This window comes from Neoarius graeffei, chromosome 24 (genome assembly GCF_027579695.1).
Source record: "Neoarius graeffei isolate fNeoGra1 chromosome 24, fNeoGra1.pri, whole genome shotgun sequence".
NCBI lineage: Eukaryota > Metazoa > Chordata > Actinopteri > Siluriformes > Ariidae > Neoarius > Neoarius graeffei.
In genome coordinates, this window is record NC_083592.1 from 7,484,624 (window position 1) to 7,503,544 (window position 18,921).

At 41.8% G+C, this 18,921-nt stretch overlaps 1 protein-coding gene across 1 annotated transcript in view; it reads right to left on the bottom strand.

Moving 5' to 3' along the window:
• LOC132872838 (BOLA class I histocompatibility antigen, alpha chain BL3-7-like) overlaps positions 1–18,921 on the bottom strand; it is a 120,431-nt gene that overhangs the window by 56,164 nt on the left and 45,346 nt on the right. The window lies entirely within an intron of this gene.

Below are 18,921 nucleotides of genomic sequence, written 5' to 3' on the forward strand. Positions count from 1 at the left end.
AGGGAGCCCTGGGGCATAAAGCAGCAGTCACTCCACCGTCAACAAACCCGAGTGAGCGAGTGAGAGTGGGGGGGCAACAGCATCCATACATCCCAGTTTACTGAAACACTATGCCTGAAGACCCTCCAGATCTATTCCTTTACCTAATTAAAAAAAAAAGCTATTAACAAAGGGCTTGAGTAAAAAGACATGTTTTTAGCCTCGACTTAAATGCTGAGACTGTGTCGAATTCCCAAATACTACTTGGAAGGCTGTTCCATAACTGTGGGGCTTTGTGAGAAAAGCCTTCACTATATGAGGCACCAACAAATAGCCTGCACTTTTTGATCTAAATAGGTGTGGTGGATCATAAAGGACCAGAAGTTCACTCAGGTACTGTGGTGCAAGACCATTCCGTGCTTTAAAGATCAATAGTGGTATTTTATAACCAATACAAAATTTGATTTTGTATTGATTGAAAAATGAATTGAAATGACAATGAAAACATTGAAACAATGTGCCAGTTAATGTTCCCTTAAAGCTGCATGGATTTTGGAAAAACATATAAAACCTTTTACTGACTCAGGAATGGTCAAGGAGGGCATGAGTGCAGTGGCTGAACCCTTACTGGAAGGAAAACAAACACAAGAGTTTGTGAAAAGATCAATCAAATCCCCACGTAAGCATTAACAGCCACAAGAAGAACAGAAATATTCACCCAGGATGTGCGAGAGCTGGATGAAGCAATTCACAAGGCATCAAGTGAAGGCATCTGGAGACCACAGATATCACCGGGTTCTCAAAGGAACTCACACAGCACTTCAAGTGGTCAAATGCTGGGCCTCTCCAGATGCAACTGATAGATCTCCAAGCAGATGTGGCCCTGAAAGAGCAGTTTGGAGGAACTGACCCTGCCACTTCCTGGTTCCAAAACTTTCCTGGTTCTCAGAGACAGCTTTCCCAGGTCTGAGGAAAGTAGCCCTGTACATCTTGACCATGTTCAGCTCCTCATACAACTGTGAGGCAGCTTTCTCTACTATGAACATAATTAATAACTAAACATAGCTCCAGGATCACAGATGGACACTGAGACGTGTGGATGAGAACGGCCCTGACACCATTCCGGCACAGATTTAAAATCCTGGCAGCACAAGGTCGAGCTGACTTCTCTCACTGAGCGAGAGAAAGTGGGGAACGAAGAGAAAATGAGGTGTTAAAGCTGTTTAGTTGTTAATGTTTGAGATTGTTTAGATGTGAAATGCAGATAAGAAAAAAGGGAGAACTCAAGCTACAGCTTTTTTTCTAAAATTAAGCACTTTCTTTTAAGATGTCTTTTTCAGAAACCCCTTTATTTTATCTTTCAATGCAAACCTTATTTTACTTTAAATGAGAAAAGAACATTTATTGTATTATTACTTTATTATTAAGGTACCCTCCATTTTCATTGTGAAAATTAATAATAAATATTGTTGAAGTACCACTGAATTGTATTTTCTTTATTTTATTTGACAGTCAGTTGTTGACTCCATACAGACATTGATACAACTACTAGGCTCCTTCAAAATATATGGCACTGAATCATAACGCATGATGTTCTGGACTTTGCTTGAAGAAATTTTCTCTAACTGGACCTCTCTGAATTTTAATTGAATACCCCTGCTCTCTTTCTCTCTGTCTCCCTCTCTCTCATTCCAGCTTGTCCCACTTATGTGTGTGGGGTCGCTGCCATGTGGACCCAATTTTTAGGATCATAGTTTGACGCTGGATGCCCTTCCTGCCACAACCCTCCCATTTCTGGGCTTGGGGAAGCAACCATTCACACCTTTGGACAATTTAGAGAAGCCAGTTAACCTAACCTTTATTTATCACATGCACACTTCAAGCACAGTGAGATTCATCCTCTGCATTTAACCCATCTGAAGCAATGAACACATGCACACACACTCAGAACAGTGGGCAGCCATGCTACAGCACCCGGGGAGCAGTCAGGGGTTAGGTACCTTGTTCAAAGGCACTTCAGCCCAAGGCTGCCCCATGTTAACCTAACAGCATGTCTTTGGACTGTGGGGGAAACTCCCGGAGGAAACTCATGCAGACACAGGGAGAACATACAAACTCCATACAGAAAGGCCCCCACCAACCACTGGGCCCAAACCCAGAACCTTCTTGCTGTGAAGGCGACAGTACGAACCACTACACCACCGTGTGCTTTCATTATCTGATTATCCTGAGAAGTTGGAGTGGATCTGAATACGGCACTTATCTAAATCAGAGGTTTCAGTGTTTGATTTGTAATAAATTTGCAAAAATGTCTAAAACATCTTTTTGCTTTGTCATTATTGGTTATTGTGTGTAGATTAATGAAAAAACCCGGTCTATTTTAAATTAAAGCTATAACAAACTAAAGTCCAAAAAGTGAATGGGATCTGAATATTTTCCCACCGTACACACATTATTAGGGCATTAAGATATTTTTTAATTAATTCTTCAACTGAATTGATAAAACAATTTTGTACTTTTTATAAGTCAAGTTTTAACTGTCTTGTAGGCAGAGTTGCACAAAGAAGGCCGCCATCTCTTAAACCACGAGGCTCAGTGAGACTCAACCACACGCAGCAACTGCCCTTTTCACAGTTTGAACATTTTCCAACCACAGAACTGGCACTCTGCACACATGACTTTTGCATTTGAACCGCAAAGACTTCTGACTCTCTCACCTGCATTTTATCATTCTGACCACCAGCTGCTTCTTTCTCACACCGTTTTTTTCACTCACTCATCCTGATGCCTGGAGGCCAAGTGGCCTGTCAGTTGCTCGCCTCTCATGAGGCTGTCTGCATCTATCTTGAGCATGCTTCATCTATGCTACGAGCTTGCTCGGCCTGTCGCAGCTTCCCTAGAAGAAACCATGCAAATACGACGAGAACATGCAAACTCCACACAGAAAGGCACCCGTCAGCTATGAGGTTCAAACCCAGAACCTTCTTGCTATGAAACATCAGTGCTGACCACTACACCACCGTGCCACCCATCTTTTTCCCACTATTCACTAAATTAAACACCCACCCTGAAAGATTATAGGCATGATCATCTTGCTAAAACGATGTTTGAAGTTTAATTACTGTACATCATCCACAGAGCAGTTCATTTTACTGATAATTATATAAACAGGTGAAAATCTGGATTAAAAAGTGAGACTAATGTACTGTATTTATTAACATAAAAATGGTTTGGCTGCATTTTGACACACATCACATTCAGATGCTCGTGATTAACTGAATCAGACGTATTAAATTGTATAATTAATTAATTTAGCTTGTTGAATTAAATTAAAGAGGTCACTGTAAGGTACTGCTATAAACAATGAGCATAAAGGCTTTTCCCCGATAATCCATCAGAGTGAGCACAGCACTGCAAACCAATTCATTATTCTGAGCTGGAATAGAGATTCATTGGCACCTAATAAACTTACAAATGTTATCATATCAAAATATACTCGTGGACTCAAACTAGGACTTTTCTTCAAATATGTTCAGCCATGAAAATAAATCCATACTAAGCTGTACATCATGATAAAGACACCTGGTTTTAGATTCCCCCCCCTTGGGCCTTTTTAGTGACCACAGAGCAGTAAGCTGTAAAAATACACACTCCACCCACACACATAAATAAACCTTGCATTAGTTTTGCCCCACAGACCGTTTCCTCTTTGTCTCTTGTCTGATAGTTCAACAATGATTGGGTTTGAAATTCTGCATGTGTCCCTCTGTGTCATGGGTGAGTGTTAATAATCTCATTTACTGCTTCACTAAATGAAAGAAAATGTTGAAATTTTGTAGAAATGAGAAGAACTTCATACAGTCCAGCACATTATAGCTCTGACAATAGAATCTCACACTGTAAATTATAATTATATTTGTATTCATTACATTGTTCTGTAACTGAAAATTTTTAATTATCCAGGGGGGAAATTTTTTTTTTTCCTGTCCAGATTTGTGATTTTGTTCCTGAGAATTTATAGACTTTTTAAATTCATTCAATTAAAGATGAAACACAGATGATCAGCTCCAGTTAGAAACACTGATAAAAGCTCATCTATCCTGACTGTATTAAAGTTGTGTGTAATGTGTGAAAGAGGTTGTGTGTTTTCTGGGTTGCAGGTTTGCTCTCAGAGACTCTGTGCTCTTTAACTGTGGAGGTGGAAGCTGGAGATAACGCCACTGTTTGGTGCCAACATGAGCTGAGTGATACAGGTTACATTGTCTGGTTTAAACACACAAGTGCTTCGGTTCCACTTCTTCTTGGGTGCAAAAAGTTTAGGACATCAGCTCCATCACAAAACTGTTACTTCTATAATGAAATTGAGCGAATAGTGATGTCTGTTCATGGCAAGAACACGTCTCTCACCATCACCGCAGTAAATGTCTCTGATACAGGACTGTATTACTGCAGCTTCATAGATCTGGACCAAGTGAACTTTAGAAACTCGACCTTTTTACAAGTGAAAGGTAAATTTATAAAGTAAATCGTTGCAGTAAAAGTTGATTCAGATGGTTGAGGTTGTAAAAATAATGTTTCATTTTTTAGACAGAAATAAAACACTTTCTGAGAACCCGGACAGAGCGAAAGGTTTGCTGTTTTTGTTCTTCAAAAGGCTTCTGTACATTTTTCAATTAAAATATGATGCAGGTTTCAGGATCTAAATGTTTTCTGTAATGTTTTTCTCCAAGGTTCAGTCTCTTCTCCTGTGTTCTTCATACTGAATGTGGTGTTTAGTGCAGTAACTGCGACTGTAATTCTTCTCAGTGTCCTGATCTTCATCATACTGAAGAACTGAAAAACACACAGAGGTAAAATATTACTACAACAACAACAATAATAACAATAATAATAATAATAGGCGGCACGGTGGTGTAGTGGTTAGCGCTGTCGCCTCACAGCAAGAAGGTTCTGGGTTCGAGACCCATGGCCGGCGAAGGCCTTTCTGTATGGAGTTTGCATGTTCTCCCCGTGTCCGCGTGAGTTTCCTCCGGGTGCTCCGGTTTCCCCCACAGTCCAAAGACATGCAGGTTAGGTTAACTGGTGACTCTAAATTGACCGTGGGTGTGAATGGTTGTCTATGGCCAAGTTTACATTAGACCGTATCTGTCTCGTTTGCTTCGCGGATGCACTGTCCGTTTACATTAAACCGCCTGGAAACGCCGGGAAACGGGAATCCGCCAGCGTCCACGTATTCAATCTAGATCGTATCTGGTCCGGTGCTGTGTAAACATTGAGATACGCGGATACGCTGTGCTGAGCTCTAGCTGGCGTCGTCATTGGACAACGTCACTGTGACATCCACCTTCCTGATTCGCTGGCGTTGGTCATGTGACGTGACTGCTGAAAAACGGCGCGGACTTCCGCCTTGTATCACCTTTCATTAACGAGTATAAAAGTATGAAAATACTGCAAATACTGATGCAAATACTGCCCATTGTGTAGTTATGATTGTCTTTAGGCTTGCCATCCTTCCACTTGCAAGTGGTAAGTGACGCGCATACCCGATATGCACTGAGAGCACACACACAGCGGCTCAGTCCCGAATCACTGCTCGTGCACTCCGCTCGCGCGCTCTGTGAGCTGCGCAGGGCCGGAGTGCGCACCCTCCAGAGGGCACTCGCTGTTCAGGGCGGAGTGATTTGGAGCGCAGGATGCCTGCGGAGCCGAGCGTATCCGTGTATTGGCGTTGCTGTGTGCAGGCGAATCGTGTATTGGTGTTGCTGTGTGCATGTTAATCATTTTAAAAACGTTAATCTGATGATCCGCTGATACGGTCTAATGTAAACCCCACCTATGTGTCAGCCCTGTGATGACCTGGCGACTTGTCCAGGGTGTACCCCGCCTTTCGCCCGTAGTCAGCTGGGATAGTCTCCAGCTTGCCTGCAACCCTATAGAAGGATAAAGTGGCTAGAGATGATGAGATGAGAGATAATAATAATAATCGTTGCTTTAGGTGCTGGAGCAGAAGATAAGGAAGTAAATGTGACACTACAATCTTTAAAACTAATCTATACACTGATCTGATTTATTAATCCTGATTTAAACTGAAACAGAAATCAATGCTTTTTTTTGAGCTAGTGGAAATTTTTTTCATCTCATCTCATTATCTCTAGCCGCTTTATCCTGTTCTACAGGGTCGCAGGCAAGCTGGAGCCTATCCCAGTTGACTACGGGCGAAAGGCGGGGTACACCCTGGACAAGTCGCCAGGTCATCACAGGGCTGACACATAGACACAGACAACCATTCACACTCACACCTACGGTCAATCTAGAGTCACCAGTTAACCTAACCTGCATGTCTTTGGACTGTGGGGGAAACCGGAGCACCCAGAGGAAACCCACGCGGACACGGGGAGAACATGCAAACTCCACACAGAAAGGCCCTCGCCGGCCACGGGGCTCGAACCCGGACCTTCTTGCTGTGAGGCCACAGTGCTAACCACTACTCCATCGTGCCGCCCCTTTTATTTCACACACATCACATTATCTCTAGCCGCTTTATCCTTCTACAGGGTCGCAGGCAAGCTGGAGCCTATCCCAGCTGACTACGGGCGAAAGGCGGGGTACACCCTGGACAAGTCGCCAGGTCATCACAGGGCTGACACATAGACACAGACAACCATTCACACTCACATTCACACCTACGGTCAATTTTAGAGTCACCAGTTAACCTAACCTGCATGTCTTTGGACTGTGGGGGAAACCGGAGCACCCGGAGGAAACCCACGCGGACACGGGGAGAACATGCAAACTCCACACAGAAAGGCCCTCGCCGGCCACGGGGCTCGAACCCAGACCTTCTTGCTGTGAGGCCACAGTGCTAACCACTACTCCATCGTGCCGCCCCTTTTATTTATTTATTTTATTATTTTCTTAAAATATATACAGTGTATAACACAGAGTATACATATATACTGTAAAGAAAAATAAAAAACAAAAATATGCTTTGTTGAAGATTAAATAATGATGATTTAAAACTGTATCTCTCTGATAACTTCTGAGCAGATTGAGTTTGAGCTCTCAGGTTGTAATGTGTGGTTTCTGTAGCCGAGGCAGTCTGCTCCTCTTGTTCTTGTCGTTTCTGCTTGAACCCGACGCTGCTGTCTTCAACTCAGACCTGGAAACTGAGAGGCTCAAAATATTTCACTGCTCTCTTGTTGCAGGACACGTCACATTTCATTTTTACCATCTGAGGATATTTTAGAAACATTTTTGTTTTCAATCAAAATGTTTGAGTGCAGCTGAAAGCAAACAGTAAAAATCAGCAGAAAATATATAGTTAAATAGAACTTAGTGATATTTTGTCAATAATAGAATTAGATCACGCTTCATGAAAATGTGTTCATTCTTTAAAACAGAGTTTCTCAAACATTTTACCTGTAAAATTAAATTTCCAGAAACTCCTCAGTGCATATTTTTAATGATTATAATCCAACTGTTCAAATGTTAGACTCATTATTTAAATACAAGTATATTTTTGCATCTCTCTTTATAAATCACAAATATTTTTATTCTTGAAAAGTTCACTGAAAGAACATTCGGCCCAAGCTGATATTATTTATAGGCAACATGTTTTTTACTTACTGAGGTTTGGATTAAATCCACAGGAGACACAATAATTATAACTGTAATAACAGAATGATAAATATAAAGAACAACCAATATAATATTAATAGTAATAACAATAAACAGATAACTTTAATGATTTTCCTTGGTTTTGATTTCAACCACTGTGCAAAGGCCTGTTTCTCGTCAGCCTTCATGAGTAGAGCATTTTAATCTGAATAGTTTGATCTTCAGGTGTTTTGCTCCATCAGGTTTATTCTCAGGAACAATGAAAGCACACATGCTAAAGTCGAGGAGAAAATCCTCAAGGTTCTCAGAGAATGAGGCTCTCAAGTTTCTCCACCATGAGGGTTTTATGATCTCAACACATCTCGAGGAAATATGTGAGGTTCACCTGATTTATTATTTATATCTGATCATCTCTGTGTGTCCTCTGTGTCTCTGCAGGATCCGGACTCGGACTCGTTGCATTATGCTGCACTACAGTTCTCAAAGAAGAAAACCAAGAGGAGCGAGAGACGTGATGAAAATGTGGATCCACATGTTCTCTATTCTTCTGTCAGACAGAGTAATGTGTGTACATAATGTTATATATCAGTTACTGTTTACTAAATATGAAACAGATGTTTCTGATGCTCTGAGGTTGAAGGGATTCGACCTTTTATAAACTCACAGTTACAGAATATGGGATTGTAAAACTGCAAGAGCTTCAGGATTCTGCACATTTCTTTTTACTATAGACCTTGTATTAAGTCTCTCAGTTTATCATCCAGTGTAATAATAAATTCAGGTGTAAATAGATACATTTCTTTATTTTGGACTTGTTTCTAAGAAAATAACAGATTTGTCGAGGTTCTGGCAATAAAACCTGCTCTTTGTATCAGTCACTAATGCTGATGTTGTGTGTAAACGCTGTGCCCCATAAAGTAATACAGTCGCCTCCTCAGTGAACAGCGACTCCGCCATGACGCTCCTGGAGACACTGAACTGATGGAATCTCGGTCCGGGAGAGAAGACCTAAAGCCCGCCCACACACAACACTGATTGGTCTGTCTTGCTAAGTAAACCAATCAGGATGCGCGCTCTCCCTCTCTGGAACTTCCGGGATAGTTGGAATGGCTGCAGCTACCTCGCCTGTCAACCTGTTTGGGTTAGCACGCAAAGCTAATTTGGCACCATACACCAGTAAAAAAAAAAAGTTTATATATATATATATATATATATATATATATATATATATATATATATATATATTACACCAAACTTGGCTGTCGAGATATATATATATATATATATATATATATATATATATATATATGTTAGTTAGTTTGTATGTGTAATATCTCTCAACGCCGACCGCCATTACGGCTGTAGCTATGTGATTGGATAAGAAACAGCCAATCAGAATGACTTTCTCCAAGTTTGTGATTGGCTGGTTTTGTGGCACGTTTGTAACGCTGTGTCAGGTTGCGCGAGCGTGCAGGCAGATTTGAGCGCGCGCAGGAATGAAGTCCAAAAATAACCCCAGACCAATCAGACCCCGCCTCCTCCCCTCTTGGACGCGCGCATGCGCACACAGATACTGGCCTGTCGTCACGTGACTGCAACCCGAGACACCGCATTTTGAGAACTCCTTGTTTGTGATGAGGATCGTTAGCTTTACAGTTTCCACTGCAGTTATCCGCGACTCCAAACACAATCTTATAGTTAGTGATGATCAGATAAATCTTCATGAAACACTGAAGTTTTCCAGCCAGTTGTGTTGAGAATCGGTTCATTTCTCGAGGCTTCACTTGCTCACTAGAGCCACCTGCTGGTCAAACGATCAATCATCCAATCACACAGACAGTCCAGAGGCTGGTGGACAGCAGTTCATCAATCCAGTGTTAAAGAAAGATACATTTATAAAAAATATATTCTACACATCTGAATAGAACTTAGAAATTCAAATAGTGTATATACAATATATTTTAGTATATAGAATTAGTAATATTTTATATATTTCAAAGTTGTGTCATATGAAGGAATTGAGCAAGATCTCATCTCATTATCTGTAGCCGCTTTATCCTGTTCTACAGGGTCGCAGGCAAGCTGGAGCCTATCCCAGCTGACTATGGGCGAAAGGCGGGGTACACCCTGGACAAGTCGCCAGGTCATCACAGGGCTGACACATAGACACAGACAACCATTCACACTCACATTCACACCTACGGTCAATTTAGAGTCACCAGTTAACCTAACCTGCATGTCTTTGGACTGTGGGGGAAACCGGAGCACCCGGAGGAAACCCACGCGGACACGGGAAGAACATGCAAACTCCACGCAGAAAGGCCCTCGGCAGCCACGGGGCTCGAACCCGGACCTTCTTGCTGTGAGGCGACAGCGCTAACCACTACACCACCGTGCCACCCCGAATTGAGCAAGATGATAGATCATAATAATGGTGTTACTGCAGCTCCAGTGGTGCTTAATGAGAAGTAGGAAACAATGTGCTTGTGGGGCTGGACTCAAAAATCTTATTGATTTTTATTAATGAATAGAATTTGTTTCACAGTGTTGGGGCTCAGATGATTTCTGTCTTTCTTTTGAAACAATTTAACCCCAAAACAAACAAACAAACACAGGAAACATCGAACATCGGCTTATACAGGACCCTCCACAATTATTGGCACCCCTTGTAAAGATTAGTAAAAATGGTTAGAAAAAGATCCACCTTTTGGTGAAGTCACTTCATCTCACACTGAAAAAAATGAGAAAACTCCAACCTCTAATAAAAAATGTATTAAGAAAAGAACATACTTCAAGAAATAATTATTTTCAACAAAAAACACATGTGCCACTATTATTGGCACCCCTGGAAAAGACAGCAAACAATGTAACTGAAGCATGTTTCCCATTTAAACTGTACATGTTCAAGTTGATTGGAGTGTGCAGGAACTTTCAAGCTGTAATCCATGACTTCCTGATTAATAGGGACTTGGCTGCCAACTCTCACGCAATGAGCGTAAGACATACGCATTTGACTGTCTTCACACGCTCACACGCCATACCTCCAGTTTCTCATGCTAGAAAAAAATCTAGTTTATCTATCTGATCTCGGCTACCCATTGCGTCACGCCAACCACTTGTGATCGATCAATTATGCCTTATGCACGGCTAAACAGGCAGAGAGGTGTTCCCTTCCATAGACATATAAACATAGACGCTGCCTTCTGCGTAGAATCATACGTCATCCTCGCCGCCATATTGGATGTGGCAAAGTAGAGATTCTTCAACCATCTCTGGTATAGCGTCTAGACCTTGGGTGGCCAACCCGCGGCTCGCGAGCCGCATGCGGCTCTTTGCCCGGTGTCATGCGGCTCTTACGTTCATATCGAAGTTTGTGGGGTTTTTTTTTTATGTGCGTGTGCGCTTTGCTTGAGTTCAGTATGGTATTTTCATCAAATGCATCTTCGCTTTGCTTGGGTATATTACGGTATTTTCAGGTCATGTCAAATGCGCATGTGCATGAGATAATCGCTAAGTTTTTGGGCAAGGTGTATCTTGTGTCAAGTAGCCTCTCAAAATGGCAATGAAAAAATGCACAGCAAAATGAAAATATGAAGACGAACATAGGACATTTTTAAGAGTGGGAGAGTTTATACTTTTTTGTTGAACGTAATGGCAAGCCATTCTGCCTTATATATCAGTCGTCATTAGCTCATTTAAGCAACATGCATAGTAAAGTGCACACAATATTGATTGCTGTAAATGACTGGCCTGTGGTATTAGTACTGACTGAAGGAGTAAATTTCTCTCATGTTGGCGTGTGACATTTACTATTAATCTGGCTGAGCAGAGGTGCGTGCGTGAGCGTGTGTGTCTGTGAGGGACACCCACGTGCAATGAACCGGTGCTACAGGTGCTCTAGCCCCTGCCCCTTTTCTGTTTGCTGTCCAAAGTGCCCTTTTCATAGGGACTGTTTTTTTTTTTTAAATATTTGTAAAAGATAAGTTAGCTCCAACATCAATATTCTCTACAATTTGACAATAATATATGAAATTATAGATTTATAAAATAACATTTTTCTATGTAAATACGGGCATCAATCCGTGAAGTCATGCATTCAGTGAGCCTCCATGCAGAAAGCGCATGCAGGCGGTTGACAGTGGGAGACAGTGCGAGGAACGGCATGGTAAGGTCACACTGAAAGTCTCCTTTCATTTCTTATCTGAACATGCAATATTGTGCAGCTTAGAACACAACAGTAAATGCGTAGGGTTGTTTATCATTTAATGAAGCCGCCTAGGCTATATTTAAACCGTTTGCTCCATCCATTTCATTAACGTGGCAGATTCGGAAACTTTAGTTTGAATGACGGCGTTAATAACATATTCTAGCAGCTTCGAAAACACATACACACACAATGTTCAGTTGCAACTGAAATTTAGTTTTGAATAAAGTTAACTTGTGTGAAAAATTTGTTCCAAGTGCTCTTTTTTGAATGTTGAGCCCCTGCCCCTCCAAAGGTCTTTGCACGGCCCTGGGGGGGGGGGGGGGGGGGGGGGGGGGCGATGGCGATGTAATCATGTGCGGTCATGTGTATGGTGTGGCTTTTTTTTGGTAATGCCATAAGTCCCACTAAGTAGCATGCATAGTAAGTGTACACAATGTTCATTGTTAAAAATGACTGGCCTCAGCCTGTGGTCTTAGTACTGTAGGAGTAAATATGTTGGTGTGTGACATTTACTATTAATTTGGCTGAGCAGAGGTGTGTGTGTGTGTGTGAGAGAGAGAGAGAGGGGAAGGGATGGGTGATGTCGTGTGCCCATGTGTATGATGTGGCTCTTTGCGGTAACACAGTAAAAAATATGGCTAAAACTGTACCAACAGGTTTACCGTCCAAACGAGATCACATGCGATTACCTTTCACAGGTGAGACTGGAAAAATACTTTTCATTGTATTTGGTCATTATAACGTAATTTTACGAACAGATTTTTCTGACTTTGTGGCTAATATGAAGTCTCGCGCATAATAGCCGCTCGGTGAAACCTGTCTCCAAACAACGAAGTATTTCCTTCATAACTACGCTGATTGTTGTTAGCTGCTTAGCTAACTTTTCACATACTATGTAGGTTTCCCAAAAATAAAGACATGAAAAAGCAGTGGGAGACAGCTGTGCGACGGGAAGGGTTTTCTGCTACTCCGTCATCCATGCTCACTTCAGAACGGAGGATTTTGACAGAACAGGTCAGACAGTCAGGATCAGAGAGGGAGCTGTTCCTTCAGTCTTCAGTTTCCCAGCTCATCTCCACCGGGTAGGTGTATAGTTATAAGCAGTGAGAATTAGATAATGAAGTGCCACACTATGATGAACATTTTTGAACATATGATGAATGTTTTTAACCTTTCTGAATGTGAAGGAATCCGTGATATATTTTGTTTTGGTATGACGTTAGAACCTGGCCGAACTCAGTTTGGCGGTCATTCAGCTCACTTTATTCAACGAGAGTAGGTCTGTGTGGTGACTCAATAAATAAAACAGTAAATTTTTATTTTCATTCACTATTTTCAATTTTTCCACTATTTCCATCATTTATCATCTTCAGTCTTGTAGGTTGGTTATTGTGGCCTCAGGTTTTGGTAGCTTGCTACGGTATGCTGACTGATTAGCTTACCTGAGCTATCTATCGCGTATCTGTCGCTAGTTTGCAGTGTACTGGGTATTTCGCACACTATTTATAACCATCACATTAAAAGTTATATTATGTTGTTTTGATGCCTGTTTGTTTCCCAAATATATACGTGTGTCTTAATGGGTGAATAAAAGGCATCGAGTTAAATATTATTGTAGAAAGGGGCTTTATGAAGTTCAGTCCATTTACTTGCATTGGTTTACGGGGAAGATTTGCCACATCCAATATGGCGGACACTCTGACGTATCCCAGCAACGGGGCCACCAGCTCAATGCGGCGTCTACGTTTATATGTCTATGTTCCCTTCTGTACACACTCCCCTACGGTAGGCGGTGCATCTAATGATGCTGCACTCGCCAGAAGTTGGATAATTGCCTACCGTCAATTTAGAGGAAGAGGAGGGAGAAGAAGGTGTCCAAGTTGAAGATGGGTGTCTCAGACAGGTTTGTACATATGCACGCCAATGTGTGGCATTACTGGCGTAATTATGAACTTATATAAAGTTTCTGAATTGTTTTAGCCTGTAAGTGTTGTGAGAATATTTAATGCCATATCAAGAGCTGTGTACTAGGCATGCTAAATCATTATAGGCCTCCTGCCGTGCCACAGCCTCTATCTTCCCCAACAAGCAGCACGGGAGAGCACCTCCTTAGCACACGTTTATTAACGCGCATTTTTAGTTTGTTTACTGTATGTTATCATACTTTATGACTTTATTTGAAGCCATACTGGAAATGTTGTAAAATAAAGCAAGTAAGAGATAATATTACAAATGCAAGAGCAGCCATTAGCCACCATACCTATTGTTTATTTACAGGGTATTTATTTTTAATTATGATGTATGTAATTGCTCAGTTAAAGTAAATAAAGCATGGTCACCTGTAATATCAAAGAACTTGAACTTGTTGTGAATAATTAAAAAAAAAAGACAGAACAACATACTGAGGAGACAGCGTTTCAAAGAGGGCAAGACAGGTAGAGAATATTTGTCAGATAACAGGCCCTGACGAATGCTCTATTACTAATAAGAAATATAGATAAGAAATAAATTAATAAGAAATATATTAATATAGCTTATTTAAGTATGACCAAAATTTTTAAGCCCAACTTTGTGTGCACATTCCCACCTATGGCCAAGGTTCAGCTTTTTGTGTTTCAATACTGTTCAAACTTAATCATTTTAATGTTTCTTGTAGCACATGCACATTTTGCTTACTGTTTAAGCATTTTATTTGTTCTTTTGCTGTTGATATTTTTCCCCATGCCAATCTTCTGCTGAACCCAGTGGTGGGGAAAGCCCTTAAATGCATAATGAATAGTCAGTGAGGGACAATCTTATTTTTGCAACAGTTATGAAAAACTTAACATTTAGTTTCAATTCAGAAGGTGTTTAGGCTTAGCTGATGAAATATTTTCAAACATGAACTTGCCTTTAAATCTGAAACACAGGTCTATAGGGCTACAGGAACATTGGCAGTCATCTGTAGTTTTCTAGTGTGGGGGCTTTTAAGCCAAAACTTGGTGCTTTTGTTGGCCACAAGCTGAAGGCCTGGCAAGTCAGGGTGTGTAAGAACGTAGGTATGGCACAGCAGGCCACTCCAAAAATCCACCAGAATGCAGGAACATCTACTAAAGCCTAGGTCACAACCGGACATACGATTTTTTGGCCGTGCGATTTTTGGCGTTTCCCAAATCGCTGCGTTTTTTTTGGTCGTGGAGAAAGACGCACGTTGGCCGTAAGTTTGTCTTGCAACCTGAAAAAAACGTAAGCGCCCGTAGAGTTTGTTTGACATGACAAAGAACCTCTGTGGCCAGTCTACGGCTAGAAAATCAGCACGTCACAAGCGCACCCTCCGTGCGTTTCTTGTGTTTTTTGCACGTAGACCGGCCGTAGGAGCACGTACGGCCAGTTGTGACCGAGGCTTTAATCCAAAATCTCAAACCCCCCAGTGGCGGTTCTAGACCAAAATTACTAGGGGGGCCAAGGTGGGGCCAGTGTTTTTTCAGGGGAGCACATATGGACAAAACATGACAATATTTAAGTGTTCAAATTTTTGTTTAGTTTATTTAAAACCAAAACAAAATACATTGAGCATAAATACAATGAGATAAACCTTCTGTCTCAATAGCCTAAACATAAAATAAATTGTGCTCAATAAATCTTAAAACGATGTTTCTCTTTTTTGTAAAATAAGATTTCTATTTTTGCACACAATGAACCTTTTCTTCAGATGTGGCTGCACTGGAGTGTCGTCCAAGCACTTGCTGATATCTGGAGAAAGATGAATACAGTAAATATGAGAGTGCGACTGAGAACAACATTTATTTATCATTATTCATTTATTAATTTATTATTATATCTATTTTTATTTTATATTTATTATTCAGACTTCACACTTTCAGGGTAGGCTATATGAATTGTAGGCCGACACTGCTCTCACACACACACACATTTGTTCAACATCACAAACCTGATGGTGCTGTACTTGATATGCATGGTGAATCTGGTTGTCCCAATGACTCGTTGGGTTGTCCCTCATTCGGTCCCTCAATCTGATCCTGAATGTCTTCATCCTCACTCTCAGATTGCCTTTCAGATGCCTCACTTTCCACCTCTCCAACCACCACCTCTGGCTAGGGTGACCACCTGCTCATAAGCCCAAGGGGGGACAAGGGGTATGTTTTTGAGGGACAATGTGGGACGCCGCCCCCACTGCGCCGCGCCGGCCGCTGGAAGACTCACAGATAGTGGTTTACCCATTTCTAGCACATACTACCTTACATGGTATATCAATAATACCCTATTCTGCTGTTATTGGTGATGTACGGTATGGTCATGAACAGGCCACCAAATGTGTGTTTTTTTTTTAAATAAACATTCATAATATTTTGACCATTCAATGACTTGACAGACACACTTCCACTTATGATTTACTGAAGCTACTCAATTTTATTTATTTTCCATTACAATTTATTCACTTTAAATCAATCATAATATAATATTGAGTCTGAGGCTTTGCAGTGCATCAGTACAGCAGGAATAGTGACAAGTCTCCATTTAGTTTTCAGTGGATTAACAGGAATTGTAGTGGCTCAGCACCACAGAAACAGTAGAAAAAAAGTCTCTTAACTCACAACCACAGCTTTGTGCCACAATCTCCTGCCCGATATGATATTGCGTGTTGGACAGTGTGATACACACTCGTCACCTCTGCCGCAGTCACTTTGTCAGCTAGAGAGTCGTTTTTAGGTCGGAGGAAAGCATCCGTAGATTTAGACGTTTCTTTCTGTTGCACACGTTTCTTGTGAGTCTCCGCGAGCCTGTCTTGTTTCACATCGTATTTCCCGCCATGTCCGATTGAGAAAGATGTTTTGCAAAGGTCACAAAAAGCCCTCTCGGTATCCCCCTCAACCCCTTTCAGCCACAAATATTCATTTCCCCACTCTTTCCTGTACATACACCTTCTCTTTTTAACTGGAGGTGGCGGTGCCTCACCTGCCATCTCCCCGGTACCTTTCTCCATTTTTTAATATGAAAGCAATGCATGCGTTGCACCTGCGTCCCTCGTCACTGTCTGTGCACGTGAGTGCGGTGTCATGGCAACAACAAAAAGTTGACAACAACCAGTCAGTTGTGAGGGGTGTGTGTGTGGTTTTGTTCTACAGTCTATAGTGGCGACGGTGGTGTGCTGAAATGTCAAGTAATATTTGTTTGGCTGCCTGGGTGGCCCGGGGAGAGCGACATCCCCCTCAGCAAGCATCGATTATGCGGGACACGTTCTGAATTTGCGGGACGCATAAATTCGGCTTCAAATGCTGTACGCGCTATGCGGGACAGGTGGTCACCCTACCTCTGGCTCTCTCTCCACCTCTGGCTCTCTCTCCTTTTTCATAATCTTCATCTTCCTTACTCTATGTTGCTTTTTGCCAACAGGGGCAAAAAAGGACATAATGTCCTTCTTGCTCCTTTGCATGATGATAGCCTACAGTAGGCCTATACTAAAAAGTAAACGGAGAGGAATGTAGCCTCTACATATCACAAGGCCATTCAAGTTTTACAAGAAGGTTAAACACTGTCGGTTATTTTACCCATTTCCCAAAAATATCAAGTTAGGCTACTTATTGCTGTGCAACGCACTTTTAAGAAAGCGCAATAAAACGGATTTATTATTGTAGTGAACAACAACAGTAAAACACGGATATGTGCAAACACTGACGTTACGAAATTGAATAATTTTCCTTACCTTCGCCTCTTTGCAGTAGCCTAGTCCTTGCAGGGCTGCAGCTGTTATCTCTCACGTCCGAAGTTTGCAATTCGCGCTGCTGCTGGTCTTTCTGCTGCAGGTAACAGTGTGCGTGCAGCGCTTTAAGGAGTCCGTGTAGAACACTCAGTCATGTCAGTTCCGATCTTCAAGCCAGCGCACGTCGAAATTAATAAAACTTATTATCTGTTCAGCACAGGGGCCACAACAGGGGCCAGGAGCAATTTTAAAGGGGCACTGGCCCCCTCTGGCCCCCGTTTAAAACCGCCTATGAACCCCCCCCCACAAACAAAACACCAGAATGCAGGGGGACAAGTGAATATCAAACTGAATACAAAATTCCTCACTTACTGCGTGGTGTGCGGAAAAACTTTGCCGTCAACCCCCCTCCCCCCCAAAAAAAACCTCTCACTCCAAGGAATTGTGAAAAGTTGGCAGCCCTGGGGAACAAACATGAGGTGATACAGAGGCCAAATTCCCTTAGTCATCCATAAACATGGGAAAGAGAAGAGAACACACAAACCAAATGAAGTGTGTTGACCTTCATAAGTCAGAATGTTTTTTTTTTTTTTTTTAAATATCTCCTCACCTGAAAATGTCCCTTTCTATTGCTCAAGCAAAAATAAAAAAGTGGACACCAACTGGAACTGCTACAAACTTGCCTGGAAGAGAACCCAAGTTTATTTTGCCCCATGTACAGTGAGAAGGGCAAAGAGAGGCAAAAATAAATAAAATCACCAAGGATCACTGTTGATGAATTACAAGAAAAAAGTAAAATCTTGGGGTTTCCAAGTCTCCAAAACCACCATCAGACTCCACCTCCATACCAACAGATTATTTGGAAGATTTGCCAGAAAAAAGCCTTTTCTGTCAGTTAACCGCAAACTTAAGCACCTGAAGTTTGGGAAACGCAACTACAACTTTGACTGGAACCGTGTTCTCCGGTCTGATAGAACAAAACTGGAGCTTTTTGGCAATAAACACGCAAGGTGAGTTTGGTGTAAAAAGGAGGATAGCTCTAATGAAAAGAAACCAATCCCAACTGTAAAATGTGGTGAAGGTTCTGTAATGTTTTGGGTCTGTTTTTCCTCCAAAGGCCTGGAAACCTTGAATATGGCATCATGGACTCCATGAAATAGCAGGACATTTTAAATCAGAATCTGGCTCCTCTGTCAGGAAACTAAAATTGGGTCGTCACTGGATCTTCCAGCAGGACAATGAAAAAAACTGTTCACTGAACACAGAATCAAGCTTCTGCCATGAACATCTCAGTCCCCTGAGCTGAACCCCAGTGAAAACCTGTGGGCGGAGCTGAAGAGGAGAGAGCACGAGAGAGGGCTGAGTACTCTGGATGATCTGGAGAGATTGGGGAAAGAGGAATGGTCTCAGATGCCCT